Source organism: Scylla paramamosain, chromosome 29 (assembly GCF_035594125.1).
Source record: "Scylla paramamosain isolate STU-SP2022 chromosome 29, ASM3559412v1, whole genome shotgun sequence".
Lineage (NCBI taxonomy): Eukaryota > Metazoa > Arthropoda > Malacostraca > Decapoda > Portunidae > Scylla > Scylla paramamosain.
In genome coordinates, this window is record NC_087179.1 from 207,677 (window position 1) to 223,026 (window position 15,350).

Genomic DNA, 15,350 nt, shown 5'->3' on the forward strand with positions numbered 1-15,350 from the left:
TAGGGTAAGACATATCATTCCTTCCCAGGCTAACTGGTAACTCACACACAATGCTGCCAAACCGAGCGTTATAATCACCAGTTAATACTCATCCGTAACATGTGTTCGTTTTGACCTTCTGAATTTTGCCTGCGAAGTATAACTAAAGTAAGGAAAATCCGTGAGTAGGATATAACGAAACCCAAATAGAACACCGGGAATGCATGTGAACTGAACTTTAACCATACCTGGTCTGGGATGCTTACGTCCACTTCGGTGACAAAAGGCCACAAATAGTCCTTCATCAGCACACAGGTGCCGCCAAGGTGAGGACATGCACTGTCTCTGCTAATAAACGACATATAACCTATTATGGACACTTGATACTGTGTTTTGATTTCGTTCAGGCTAACAAAATATTTAGTGACCAGATTTAAAAAGATTTACTTTTTCCAGTTTTATTCTCACTGCATTAATGTTCTAAGTCATAATACTGATATATGTTTTGTGGTCATGTTAAAACGGTGAGTTCCACATATCTGTAACGATTCCATCTCTATACGGTTTTCTTTCTTTATTGTCCAGCTGTATGACACATCCTTGACTTTCGGGCCGGTTTCTCTCGTTTTGTTCTTCGGTGCGTAACGTCCTTCACTCTTCCCTTACCGAGGGGTGAAGACCCTTCTTGATATATATATATATATATATATATATATATATATATATATATATATATATATATATATATATATATATATATATATATATATATATATATATATATATATATATATATATATATATATATATATATTGCCGTAGAGTTCATCACACTCTTTCACCTTTGAGGACTTCTCCAAGACGGCGTTTCGCTCAACCTTAGATTCGACGACAAAGATGAGGGGACGGTGACGGTCCGGGTTAGGGTTTGGGCACAGGCTACAGGCACACACAAGTTACATGCACACACAGGTTACAGGTACACACAAGCTACAGCACACACAGGCTACACGCACACAGGTTACAGGCACACACAAGCTACAGACACACACAGGCTACAAGCATACACAGTATTGTGTAGATATCTTGACTCTAGTTGCCGAAGAGCAAGTAAAGTTTTCAGCTTTCAGACATTAATTGTACAGGTAAGCCCAATTGACTGACGATGTTTAAAGTGACCTGGAGCCTCGGGAGTGAGGCAGGAGAGGGCGCCGCGCCTTTGTGCTTCGAAGCGAGACAAATATTATGTTACTGCCTCATCTATAGTATAGTCTTTAAGATAGTGAGACACAGACACACATACACACACACACACACTCCTACCTTAGAGCTTGACATTTTGGACAATAACGTAAAAAATAACAAAATAAAACCAAATTAGTTTCACCTTCATATCTCGTCACCACTACTGATTTAATTTCCGGTTTTCTTTTCTCCGTTTTCTTTATTTATTTTTCTTCTCCACACTAGTAGCTTTTGCTCCTTGTCCGCCTTGAGGCGGACGAGGAGCAAGCAGACGCTTTTCCTAACATTCGCTACGCTGTGTTTGGCTAGGCAGACGAGTGAAGGCGACTTGTTAGCGTGTACAGAAGCATCTCAGGTGCCCGTGGTGTGAGAGTGGAGGGCAGGTGAGCGATAAGCGAGTCCCCCAAACTCCTAAAACATCCTTGGTGGAGGTCAAGGTGGAGGTGAGAGGAATTGGAGAAAGCTGCGGAGATTGAATGGAGTGGAGGAGGTGGAATGGTTAGAGGCGGAAGTAGTTTTTTTTAATGGAAGAGGACATGAAGGATAGGTGATGGGTGGGTGTGTTAGGAAAGATAAGGGAACTGTGGAGTTGAATGGGCGTGGTAGTGTTGGAGGGGAGATGGAGAAGGTTGTCCAATTACGAGGGGAGAATAGAGGGAGAGGAGGGAGAGTAATTGGGGGACATGGATGGAGGAGAGGGGAAAGTGAGAGAAAATTGTACGTAGGGGAGAGAGAGAGAGAGAGAGAGAGAGAGAGAGAGAGAGAGAGAGAGAGAGAGAGAGAGAGAGAGAGAGAGAAGGCAACAGCTTTCACATCCTATCTTGCTTGAACGTAGCTACATGCCTTCCCATAATTCAAATTTATGATCCCTTTAACTTCTTTCCATTCAGTGAACTAATGTATCGTTTTATTCCCCGAGGTTATGATTGCCTTCATTACTCCAGCGACCGGACGAATACATTCTTACAAATAGAACGGAGATTTGAGCAGTTTCAGTTGATGTCAATATAATGATGATTGTTAGCGGTTTACCATTCCTCACTTTAGAGAGAGAGAGAGAGAGAGGGAGAGAGAGAGAGAGAGAGAGAGAGAGAGAGAGAGAGAGAGAGAGAGAGAGAGAGAGAGAGAGAGAGAGAGGCTGTTTTCTCAAATACTAAATAAGACATATAACAAAAAGTAAATAAATAAAAAAAAACGGAAATAAAAAAAAACAAGGTGAGGAGAAGAAACTGATTCAAATATATTTACATTTTTATTTCCTATCTTGGAAAAAATTCCATTACTCATTGTGTGTTAGAACTTTTTTTTTCCGCACGTTGGTCACTTTCTTTCTTTCCCTGGCCCTTGAGTCAGCAACAAAAGTCGGTGTTGAAAATGCATTATTTTCCTCTCCTTGTCCATTAATAGCATCCAGTCCACTTTGATTACGTTTGTTAAGGTAGCAGTGGAGGGCAAGGTATCTTAGGAATCTTTTTCCGTTTTCCTTGCTTATGTTTCATTATACATCTCCGTTCCCCATAAGGAAGCCACTCGTTTGCCTCAGTTTTCTTTAGTTACTGTTGATATCACGTCAGTAGCAGCTTGGGTTTGGTTCAGATGTGTTATTTCTCACTAGCTCCGAGGCTCCACATGAGCACTAGGTGTTATATTTCTTACTACCTGTCAGCCTATAGGACCCCTACCATTGGTGCTGACACGTTCCACCCAACTGGATTACACTGTACAAAGCTTTATCTTTTTTTTCTATTTGGTCCTACTTGCCAAGCCACACACACACACACACACACACACACACATACACACACACACACTATCGTATCAGATTACTTTTATTGGTTTGTAACAATTCCTCCTCGTTTTGTTTCCTTTCTTATGTTGATACTCGGATGCGAGGTTATGTAATAACAATAGGTTACTACCTCCCTCACCTGGACCAGTGCCAGGACGTGTGCTTGAGAGAAAGTGTCTAGAGTCAACGTTCATGACGAGTGTCAAGACGCTTCTCAGTGTAATTCCGGACCTGCTTCCAAGCTGTTTTCTTTAAGGGACAGACGTTTTCAGTGGGTCTTAGTTTTTCGGTTTTGTTTCCCTTGGCCTGAGCCCTCTTACATAAAGGAAAAATAAATTCTTTCGTGTCATCATCTTGTGACATCCAGACCAGTCTAAGAATTTTCATAAAATCAGAATCCTCCTCATTGCCAGCAGTTGCCCACTCCCGCCTCCCCTCTCCAGCATCCTTCACCTTCCCCTACCAAGACCAATTTTTTCCTATTTTTGCTATACTGCTGCAGAGTATTGTCCATCTTCATGAGTCCATTGCAGGACGAGGGCTTCCACTCCCTCCTCCACTCATCCATGTCAGCTCTGAGGGCCATTATAAAGGTGTGGGGATCACGGTGGGGCTTCAGCCACCACACTGGTGAAAGAGCACATGTGGTCTGATTTCTCTGAGGACGTCATTGTCATTGGCTGAACGTGTTTAGTTCAGCTCCACTGGTCACTGGCGTACGCTAGCTCCTTTACTACTAAGAGGTTCCCATCTGCCTGCATGAATGTCGTTTCGCCTTTGAGTCTTATTCTCGCACCAGCGAGTTGTGTTACGATCAGCGGCTGGCTGGACGCGACACGTAATCCCACAAAGGAAGTGACCTAATATCCCTAATAATGCAGTCAAGACACACAAGCTCAACGCGACATCCTTCAGATGCTCCTCACGCTCACATGATAACACGAGAATACAATGATACTCAGTGCTTTTAATTAGCAGGTAACAAATTTTAGTGTCTTGGAAAGTGTTCCTTCCGTACAGCTTTTTCCCAGTATTGGTACAGTCTTGGCCACTTGTCAAGTAGCCGCCGCAGAAACATTACAACATTACCTGGTGCTGTGTGAAGAAGTATCAGAAGCGTGTAGAAAATATGGGATAGAGGAAGACATAATAATGAAAAAATACCATTGTTTAACACAATCAGTGAAAGGAAAATAGAAAAATTTAAACTATATGGAGAATTTATGGAAGATATAAGAAAGAAATATCGAAAAACCTGCAGCAGGCTGCCCATCTAAACCAGCCATGGAAGTAACTTTATTTTTTTTTTTCTTTTATACAGAACTGACACTGGCCAAGGGCAACAAAAAAACAATTAAAAAAATGCCCACTGGAATGCCAATCCCATAAAAAGGTCCAAAGCGGTAGTCAAAATTTGAAGGATAGGTGTCTTGAAACCTCCCTCTTGAAGGAATTCAAGTCATAGGAAGTGGAAATACAGAAGCAGACAGGAAGTTCCAGAGCTTACCAGAGAAAGGGATGAATGATTGAGAATACTGGTTAACTCTTGCGTTAGAGAGGTGGACAGAATAGGGGTGAGAGAAAAAAAGAAAGTCTTGTGCAGCGAGGCCGCTGAGATAAGAGTCTTTGGTCTTGAATTGCTGTTCTTATGGCGCACTTCGAGGTGACTGAGTGGCTATTATGCACTCTGGCCCTCCTCCTCCTCCTCCTCCTTTTCCAAAGTAATCATTCTAGATGTTATTTCAAGGAATCCAATTTAGGTCGCTGATTAACCTTGCGAGTTTAACCATCCTCCTGTCTAAACACACATGCGCACTCACACACACACACACACACACACACACACACACACACACACACACACACACACACACACACACACACACACACACACATGATGATACTTTAGGACCTATATCAACAGCAGGTCGTTTAGAATCTTGACTTCGGCCTACAAATATAGGCTTTCAAAATGATGCCATTAATTTACTTACATACACTTTTATTGATGAAGAAGCAGCAGTAGCAGTTGGTAGTGGTGGAAGTGGCAGTAGTAGTAGTAGTAGTAGTGGTAGTAGTAGTAGTAGTAGTGATAGTAGTAGTAGTAGTAGTAGTAACGAGTTTTTGATTATATATTCCCTCCCATTACCATATCTTAAATGCATTACAATATTTCAGTGTAAGTTACTTTCCATAACGAGTTTCATGAACTTTTAACATTTACGAGATTAGAATTAAGTCTTTTAATAACGTTTTCATGAAGATGAGGCTATGCAACTAAGGAGGAAAATGTGTTACGATAATGACCAAGCTAAAAGAGAGAGAGAGAGAGAGAGAGAGAGAGAGAGAGAGAGAGAGAGAGAGAGAGAGAGAGAGAGAGAGAGAGAGAGAGAGAGAGAGAGAGAGAGAGAGAGAGAGAGAGAGAGAGAGAGAGAGAGAGAGCTGAAGGGGATAAATATTAAATAAAAGAATGATAAATGCATAATAAGTAGAACCATATGCGGGAAGGAAAGGAAAGGGAATGTGGAAAAGTGAGCGACTGAAGGAGGAGGAGGAGGAGGAGGAGGAGAACAAGGTGATGATAATTCAATAATGGGAATGAGATGGGAACAAAGAAATAAACATAAACTAAATAAATAAAGATTAGTGTAATAAAATTTCTACCTCATTGTCAAGCGATCGCTCTTAAAGAATTTTTGACCGAGTGGCAGGAAGCGCACCTTGTCTCATCCTTCTGTTTGTTCCTTCCTTTTTCTTCTCATCACCCTTTCCACCTCTCTATTTTCCTTCTCTTTCTTGTACCACCTCTCACCTCATCACCTCTTCTGCTCAACCCACACTTTTTTTTTATCCTGTTTCTTAGATCTCCTGTCACTTCATCACCCTCTCTGTCTGTTCTTTATCCTCCTGTTCTTTATAACATCACCATTTCCTTTTTTTTTTCTTTATCTTTGAATATCTAATCTCTCACTCCTCACCCTCATCACCCTGACCTTTCCAGCGCTTCATGTACAGCTTTGTCGTTTAAAGATTTATCTTGTCTTCCATTGTCCACTCGTTTATCCATCCAACCAACAATCTAGCCATCTACCTATCTATCTATCTATCTATCTATCTATTTATCTATCCATCCATCCACCTACCCAGCAAGCCTTCCAACCATTTGTCAAACTACTTAACCAATGAATCATCCATCCATCCCTTCGCTAAACCATTAAACTACGATCAGTCAATTGAATTCCATCATCCACTTCCTCATCCGCACATTCATCCACAGACATACACACACTCATCTGCAGACATACACATCCACACACAGTCTTCCATATATTTTAATAACATAAGAGCATAAGAAATAACGGAAGCGGCAAGAAACCATCAGGCCTACACGTCGCAGTTCCTGTATGAAATATACCTACCTATTTCCACCTATCATACCCATCCATAAATCTGTCTAATCTTCTCTTAAAGCTCCCTAATGACTAAGCATAAGCAACTTGATTACTGAGTCCGTTCCATTCATCTACCACTCTATTTGAGAACAAATTTCTTCCTATCTTTTATTTAAATCAATTTTTTTTTCTAGCTTGAACCCGTTATTTTTTGTTCTATCCTGGTTACTGATTGTAGGATGACCAATGATAAAACCGGGTAAGGCGTCGGAACTTTATATATATATATATATATATATATATATATATATATATATATATATATATATATATATATATATATATATATATATATATATATATATATATATATATATATATATATATATATATATATATATATATATTTTTTTTTTTTTTTTTTATGTAGAAAGGACACTGGCCAAGGGCAACAAAAATCCCCCAAAAAATAAAATGCCCACTGAAATGCCAGTCCCATAAAAGGGTCAAAGCAGTGGTCAAAAATTGATGAATAAGTGTCTTGAAACCTCCCTCTTGAAGGAATTTAAGTCATAGGAAGGGAGTCTCCACTGTCCTCTAAGTGCTTCTTTGTCTTGGAGAAGTACAGAAGCAGGCAGGGAGTTCCAGAGTTTACCAGAGAAAGGGATGAATAATTGAGAGTGTTGGTTAATTCTTGCGTTAGAGAGGTGGACAGAATAGGGGTGAGAGAAAGAAGAAAGTCTTGTGCAGCGAGGCCGCGGGAGGAGGGGAGGCATGCAGTTAGCAAGATCAGAAGAGCAGTTAGCATGAAAATAGCAGTAGAAGACAACTAGAGATATAACATTGCGGCGGTGAGAGAGAGGCTGAAGACAGTCAGTTAGAGGAGAGGAGTTGATGAGACGAAAAGCTTTTGATTCCACCCTGTCATATCATGAGCAGCTGACAACGAAACACACAAAAAAAAAAAAAAAATCAAGGAACATACTATAAGTCACAGATAGCTATCATGAATCACACAAAATGAACAACAATGAATGAAACAATTGAAACAATTGACCCTTAACTTCATCAAAGACATTCACAAAACAAAGTAACTTACACGGTGCCTACCGTCACTGGACACCCACTATACATTCTAAAACTTCTCAGCTTGGAAGGACACCACAGGAACCTGGTGCTCCCCGCACAACCCATGGTAATTCACAATGTGTTGGGTCGCCGGCATTCCACCACCTACTCCCTGCACCGTAGCCACGTCACCACATGAATCCTGCACAGATATGCACGGTATGGAGGCAATCTACACATTTTCCCAGAACCATACCCACATCTAACAACACACATGATAATCACAGTCAAATAGAGAGATTTACAGTGCTTAACATACCTTCAAAGGCCAACATAGGAACCAGGTGCACCCCACACAACCAACACCACCCTGGTGTCGAAACAATCCTGGCCACGTCACCATTGGCCACCCAGGACGCACTTGATAACACCTCACTTCCCTATATATTAAGCCTCACTCAAGTAATATACAAAAGGCACAAAAAAATAAATATTCATAATATGACCTACAAATATACATACAAAAATGCATAAAACAAGAAAAACATAGCAATACACTGGACCGTCCCGAAACCCGGGCAAATACGAACAACCACAGCTCCTGTCAGGTACTCAAGACATCGTGATCCATGATACACTCCCCCGCCCACATTGTCATCTCTTCCACTGGACGTATCACAACTATTTTATGCACCGACCTACTAACCCAAACATCCTCTTGGCCCTCGTACGTGCTTCCTGCCTGACCTTTTGATACCGAACAATTACATCTCTATACCGAACAATTACATCTCTAACTCTCTCACCTCTACTTGACAATACTGATTTTACTTGAGGGAGTCTCCACTGTCCTCTAAGTGCATCTTTGTCTTGGAGAAGTACAATGCCGCCAGGTAAGACGTTCCTTTTGTCGACGTGCCACTTTTGTCTTACGATGAGAGTAGGGAAATAGTCGCGGTGCCACTTTCTTCAAAAACTATTAACAATCTGATCCATGAACATCAATCTGCATTTACTACTCAGAGGTTTCTGCATCATTGTGCATGTAGGTGCATTATTATTATTCCTACCTAATAACAAATCATTGGGACACAAGTACAAGCCCATCTTAACATCAATGCCTGGTTGGTTATATACCTATTGGCCTATCATTCAGAAGGTTTGCTGTTTCAAATAGGACAGTCTTCAATTCCCCAAAAGTCAAGTGAACTATTGTCCGAGTATATTACAAGCACGGGATCTCCTAACGCATTGTTAGGCTTGACAAATCTAGCAAAGGCTAAAGACTAATTCATACATTTTGTGAAAGAGCTTACACCATTTTCATAATCCATTTCGTAGCGCATCATCCCATCTGTACGTCGTACTTGTTTTCCTTTCACCGGTTATAATTTCTCTCATCAACAACTTAGAGATTAATGTAAAAAGGGACAATTAGACCCAAAGGGGTCGTACATAGTTGCAACTTGGCTAAGTACTATTCTCTTGGTTAAGATCTTAGGCATTTTGCTCTCCAAATCTTATTTATTTTATTTTTTTTTTATGTAGGAAGGACACTGGCCAATGGCAACAAAAATCCAATAAAAAAAATATGCCCACTGAAATGCCAGTCCCATAAAAGGGTCAAAGTAATGGTCAAAAATTGATTAAAAGTGTCTTGAAACCTCCCTCTTGAAGAAATTCAAGTCATAGGAAGGTGGAAATACAGAAGCAGGCAGGGAGTTCCAGAGTTTACCAGAAAAAGGGATGAATAATTGAGAATACTGGTTAACTCTTGCGTTAGATAGGTGGACAGAATAGGGGTGAGAGAAAGAAGAAAGTCTTGTGCAGCGAGGCCGCGGGAGGAGGGAAAGCATGCAGTTAGCAAGATCAGAAGAGCAGTTCGCATGAAAATAGCGGTAGAAGACAGCTAGATATGCAACATTGCGGCGGTGAGAGAGAGGCTGAAGACAGTCAGTTAGAGGAGAGGAGTTGATGAGACGAAAAGCTTTCGATTCCACCCTGTCTAGAAGAGCAGTATGAGTGGAACCCCCTCAAACATGTGAAGCATACTCCATACATGGACGGATAAGGCCCTTGTACAGAGTTAGCAGCTGGGGGGGGCGGTGAGAAAAACTGGCGAAGACGTCTCAGAACACCTAACTTCATAGAAGCTGTTTTAGCTAGAGATGAGATGTGAAGTTTCCAGTTCAGGTTATAAGTAAAGGACAGACCGAGGATGTTCAGTGTAAAAGAAGAAGAAAAGGGGATAGTTGTCTGGAAGGTTGTGTCGAGTTGATAGATTTAGGAATTGAGTTTTTGAGGCGTTGAACAATACCAAGTTTGCTCTGCCCAAATCAGAAATTTTAGAAAGATCAGAAGTCAAGCGTTCTCTGGCTTCCTTCCGTGATATGTTTACCTCCTGAAGGGTTGGACGCCTATGAAAAGACGTGGAAAAGTGCAGGGTGGTATCATCAGCGTAGGAGTGGATAGGACAAGAAGTTTGGTTTAGAAGATCATTAATGAATAGTAAGAAGAGAGTGGGTGACAGGACAGAACCCTGAGGAACACCATTGTTAATAGATTTAGGAGAAGGACAGTGACCGTCTACCACAGCAGCAATAGAACGGTCAGAAAGGAAACTTGAGATGAAGTTACAGAGAGAAGGATAGAAACCGTAGGAGGGTAGTATGGAAATCAAAGCTTTGTGCCAAACTCTATCAAAGCTTTTGATATGTCCAAGGCAACAGCAAAAGTTTCACCAAAATCTCTTAAAGAGGATGACCAAGTCTCAGTAAGGAAAGCCAGAAGATCACCAGTAGAGCGGCCTTGACGGAACCCATACTGGCGATAAGATAGAAGGTTGTGAAGTGATAGATTTTTAAGAATCTTCCTGTTGAGGATAGATTTAAAAACTTTAGATAGGCAGGAATTAAAGCAATAGGATGGTAGTTTGAGGGATTAGAACGGTCATCCCTTTTAGGAACAGGTTGAATGTAGGCAAACTTCCAGCAAGAAGGAAAGGTAGATGTTTGACTAGGCAAGGTGCAAGCATGGAGGCACAGTTTCGGAGAACAATAGGAGGGACCCCATCAGGTCCATAAGTCTTCCGAGGGTTTAGGTCAGCGAGGGCATGAAAAACATCATTGCGAAAAATTTTAATACGTGGCATGAAGTAGTCAGAGGGTGGAGGAGAGGAAGGAACAAGTCCAGAATCGTCCAAGGTAGAGTTTTTAGCAAAGGTTTGAGCGAAGAGTTCAGCTTTAGAAATAGATGTGATAGCAGTGGTGCCAATTGGTTGAAATAGAGGAGGGAAAGAAGAAGAAAACAAGTTATTGGAGATATTTTTGGCTTGATACCAGAAATCAGAGATTTCTAGATACCAGAAAAAACGAGTAGTGTGTTGCATCAATTGCTCTAGGTCATGGAGGATAGCAGAGTTGTAGGCTAGTTCACCAGGATGGTCAGTGAAGGGAGAGGAAAGCCAAAGCTGGTGGTGAACATTGAAGTCTCCAAGAATGGAGATCTCTGCAAAAGGGAAGAGGGTCAGAATGTGCTCCACTTTGGAAGTTAAGTAATCAAATAATTTCTTACAGTCAGAGCAGTTAGGTGAGAGGTATACAGCACAGATAAATTTACTATGAGAGTGACTCTAGTCGTAGCCAGATGGTGGAAAACTCGGAAGATTCAAGAGCATGGGCACGAGAGCAGGTTAAGTAATTGCGCACATAAACGCAGCATACAGCTTTGGATCGAAAATGAGGATAGAGAAAGTAGTAGGGAACAGAAAAGGGGCTACTGTCAGTTGCCTCAGACACCTGAGTTTCAGTTAAGCAGGGTCCTTCCCGCAGTTTCCTGAACTTTTTTGAAAAATTGAGCGCGACCCTGTATCCAAATGTATCTTCCCTCGAGTCCCACTTTTGGCCAAGAACCCTTTCCTCATGACAGTTTAGAAGACTCGAATCCGTGTACTTCATTTCATCACCAGTCATAATCCAATACTTGAATTTAAAACCTCCCTTACTCAAAATTAGATCGATATTGTTGACTAGTTTTCGAGCTTCATGCATGTCATCACAACTGTGTACAATGTCATCTACATAGGAGTTTCTGCTTACCACATCTTTAACTTTAGGAAACTTTCCTTCATATATCTCCACGGTCTTCTTCTGGGCTGTCATAGCAATAACACCATTGGGTTTATCACCAAAAGTTACTGCAGTCATAATGTAATGATCAGGAGGAAAATTGCTGTCCATGCTCCGCCATAGAAACTTATGAGTATGTTGATCCAAGTTCCCATTTTCACAGAGTTATACATCTTAGAAATGTCTCTAATAACTGCAACCTTTCCATGACGATGTCTTATGAGAATACTTAATAAGCTATTCAGGATATCTGGACCTTTGGCCCAATAATCGTTCAATCTATGGCCATGTTGGAGGCCAAAGAGTTGAACACTTTGCGAAGCGGAGTAGAACTGGAGCTAGGTTTTACGACTTCACGATGATGTATACAATGTACTGGCCCTTTATAGCCGTAGTAGGCAGTAGACACCTGCCAAAACGATAATTACTCCCAGTGAGGTCTAAGCACTGTTCAGGGGGTGCTGTGAACTTATCATTAAACCCAGCTGTGACCTCACACACACACACTCTTCACTCAAAAATTTTAAAATCATCATGGTGACTCCTACACCAGCCTCGGAGTCCCCATCTAGGGAGGGGACCATAAATGTCCCCAGGTCGGACTGCCTTTCTGTCGACGACCCTAAGTGTCTTGACATCCCCTTCAACTTTTTCTTCATTAACTTCTACAACATTTGCGGTCTGATATCTAATCTTCAATCTGTAGAACACCTCCTCTCCTCTTCTAAACCACATCTTCTTTTCCTCTCTGAAACTCAGGTGTCTGAGGCAACTGACAGTAGCCCCTTTTTCTGTTCCCTGCTACTTTCTCTATCCTCATTTTTTATCCAAAGCTGGATGTTGCTTTTATGTGCGCAGTGACTTAACCTGCTCTCGTGGTCACGCTCTTGAATCTTCCGAGTTTTCCACCATCTGGCTACGTCTACAGAGTCACTCTCAAACTAAATTTATCTGTGCTGTATACCTTTCACCTAACTGCTCTGACTATAAGAAATTCTTTGACTACTTAACTTCCAAAGTGGAGCACATTCTGACCCTCTTCCCTTTTGCAGAGATCTCCATTCTTGGAGACTTCAATGTTCACCACCAGCTTTGGCTTTCCTCTCCCTTCACTGACCATCCCGGTGAACTAGGCTACAACTTTGCTATCCTCCATGACCTAGAGCAATTGGTGCAACACACTATTCGTATTCCAGACCGTCTCGGAGATACGTCCAACATTCTTGACCTTTTCCTGACCTCTAATCCTTCTGCTTATGCTGTCACCCTTTCTTCTCCGTTGAGCTCCTCCGATCACAATCTCAAATCTTTATCTTGTGCTATTACTCAAATCCCTCCTCAGGATCCCCCTAAGCGAAGGTCCCTCTGGCGTTTTGCCTCTGCTAGTTGGAGGGACCTGAGGAGGTATTTTGCTGATTTTCCTTGGAATGACTACTGCCTCCGCGTCAGAGACCCGTCTTTGTGTGCTGAGCGCATAACAGAGGTGATAGTGTCTGGCATGGAAGCGTACATTCCTCACTCTTTTTCTCGACCTAAACCTTCCAAACCTTGGTTTAACACAGCTTGTTCTCGTGCTATACATGATAGAGAGGTGGCCCACAAAAGGTACTTAAGTCTTCCATCACCAGAATCTCACGCACTTTATATTTCTGCCCGAAACCATGCCAAGTCTGTTCTCCAACTAGACAAAAACTTCTTCATTAACAGAAAGTGTCAAAACCTTTCAAGATCTAACTCCCCTCGTGACTTCTGGGATCTAGCCAAAAATATCTCCAATAACTTTGCTTCTTCTTCTTTTTTCCCTCTTTTATTTCAACCAGATGACACCACTGCCATCACATCTATTTCTAAAGCTGAACTCTTCGCTCAAACCTTTGCTAATAACTCTACCTTGGACGATTCTGGACTTGTTCCTCCCTCTCCTCCACCCTCTAACTACTTCATGCTACCTATAAAAATTCTTCGCAGTGATGTTTTCCATGCCCTTGCTGGCCTAAACCCTCGGAAGGCTTATGGACCTGATGGTGTCTCTTATTTTTCTCTGAAACTGTGCCTCAGTGCTTGCACCTTGCCTAGTCAAACTCTTTCAACGCTGTCTGTCAACATCTACCTTTCCTTCTTGCTGGAAGTTCGCCTACATTCAGCCTGTTCCTATAAAGGGTGACCGTTCTAATCCCTCAAACTACCGTCCTATTGCTTTAATTTCCTGCCTATCTAAAGTTTTTTTAATTTATCCTCAACAGGAAGATTTTTAAACATCTATCACTTCAGAACCTTCTATCTGATCGCCAGTATGGGTTCCCGTCAAGGCCGCTCTACTGGTGATCTTCTGGCTTTCCTTACTGAGTCTTGGTCATCCTCTTTTAGAGATTTTGGTGAAACTTTTGCTGTTGCCTTGGACATATCAAAAGCTTTTGATAGAGTCTGGCACAAAGCTTTGATTTCTAAACTACCCTCCTACAGCTTCTATCCTTCTCTCTGTAACTTCATCTCAAGTTTCCTTTCTGACTGTTCTATTGCTGCTGTTGTAGACGGTCACTCTTCTTCTCCTAAATATATTAACAATGGTGTTCCTCAGGGTTCTGTCCTGTCACCCACTCTCTTCTTACTATTCATTAATGATCTTCTAAACCAAACTTCTTGTCCTATCTACTTCTACGCTGCACTTTTCCATGTCTTTTCATAGATGTCCAATCCTTCAGAGGGTAAACATTTCACGCAGGGAAGCCACGGAACACTTGACTTCTGATCTTTCTAAAATTTCTGATAGGGGCAGAGCAAACTTGGTATTATTCAATGCCTCAAAAACTCAATTCCTTCATCTATCAACTCGACACAACCTTCCAGACAACTATCCCCTCTTCTTCAATGACACTCAACTGTTCCCCCTCTTCTGCACTGAACATCCTCGGTCTGTCCTTTACTTATAATTTGAACTGGAAACTTCACATCTCATCTCTAGCTAAAACAGCTTCTATGAAGTTAGGTGTTCTGAGACGTCTCCGCCAGTTTTTATCACCCCTCCCCCAGCTGCTAACTCTGTACAAGGGCCTTATCCGTCCATGTATGGAGTATGTTTCACATGTCTGGGGGGTGGTTCTACTCATACTGCTCTTCTAGACAGGGTGGAATCGAAAGCTTTTCGTCTCATCAATTCCTTTCCTCTAACTGACTGTCTTCAGCCTCTCTTGCACCGCTGCAATGTTTCATCTCTAGCTGTCTTCTTCCGCTATTTTCATGCTAACTGCTCTTCTGATCTTTCTAACTGCATGCCTCCCTTCCTCCTGCGACCTCGCTGCACAAGACTTTCTTCTTTCTCTCACCCCCATTCTGTTCACTTCTCTAACGCAAGAGTTAACCAGTATTCTCAAACATTTATTCCTTACTCTAGTAAACTCTGGAACTCCCTGCCTGCTTCTGTATTTCCACCTTGCTATGACTTGATTTCCTTCAGGAGGGAGGTTTCAAGACACTTATTCATCATTTTTTTACTACTGCTTGGACCCTTTTATGGGACTAGCATTTCAGTGGGCTTTTTTTTTTTTCATTGGATTTTTGTTGCCCTTGGCCAATGTCTTTCCTTCATAAAAAAAAAAAAAATATGATGGACGACTTTTTGGCAACCCCTCTATTTATCATATCCTGGATTTGGTCATTATATAAACCAGAGTACTGAGTTTCCAATTTACTGAGTCTCTTTTCAGTCGACTTCAAACGAGGAACAGCTACATATACATTATTATGTAATTC